Below are 999 nucleotides of genomic sequence, written 5' to 3'. Positions count from 1 at the left end.
TTCTTTCAATATGCTTCTGACATTGTCATGACTGATCAGTAGTTACAGGATGTTTATGAACAGATAAGCATGTTTATCAGAGATAATGGGAACTGCAGATGCTGGAGATTCCAAGATAATAAAATGTGAGGCTGGATGAACACAGCAGGCCAAGCAGCATCTCAGGAGCACAAAAGCTGACGTTTCGGGCCTAGACCCTTCATCAGACCCGAAACGTCAGCTTTTGTGCTCCTGAGATGCTGCTTGGCCTGCTGTGTTCATCCAGCCTCACATTTTATTATCTAAGCATGTTTATGCTCTGGTAATCCTTTGGCATGCCTCTCATATCCAAAGCAGGTTGAATGATTGCATACAATCATTTGACCATCTCTAACATTCCTCCCCTCAGTTATCCTCACATGTACCATCCAAAATGTGCAAAAGTTAAATGTTATTTTGAATTTGCATAAACCATTATGGAATTGAAAGGGGTTAATTGAAGCAGTTTGTTCAGTGCTTTCAATTGATGTCAATCTCAATGGATCCTAAATATGTCACTGGAGGGTTTGCCTGTTCCGTAAATAAGGGACTCCTTTCAATGCATTATCTCATAATATGAGCGGGAGCATCAACTACAGCACTGACAGCGTTCACCAGCTCCAGAGGGAGTGGGAGGAGAGATCAGATTCTGTGAACAATAGACTGGAATAATCCAACAATGGACAGGAGTTTATCATTGGGTCTTAACGGGCTTTCTTGGCCTTGGATATCATTAGCATCGTGGATTTATGATGTACTGGTGGTTATTCAAGGTGGTTACTATCCCATCCTTGCTATAATTGGTGTTCCCGGTAAGTCTCTGCATCCATTGAACCGGGTTGAACTGACTTGCTGCTCATTATATGTAAAGTTTGGAAAAGTGGTAATCAACATTTTCAATTCCAGTCAAAAATGCCATTTCTTACAAATTGTAACCAGCAGGTTACTATTTAAAGGTTATTCACCAATATGTGAGGAAGA

The sequence above is a fragment of the Stegostoma tigrinum genome, chromosome 7 (assembly GCF_030684315.1).
Source record: "Stegostoma tigrinum isolate sSteTig4 chromosome 7, sSteTig4.hap1, whole genome shotgun sequence".
Classification (NCBI taxonomy): Eukaryota; Metazoa; Chordata; class Chondrichthyes; order Orectolobiformes; family Stegostomatidae; genus Stegostoma; species Stegostoma tigrinum.
Note: the sequence above shows the minus strand (reverse complement) of the source record.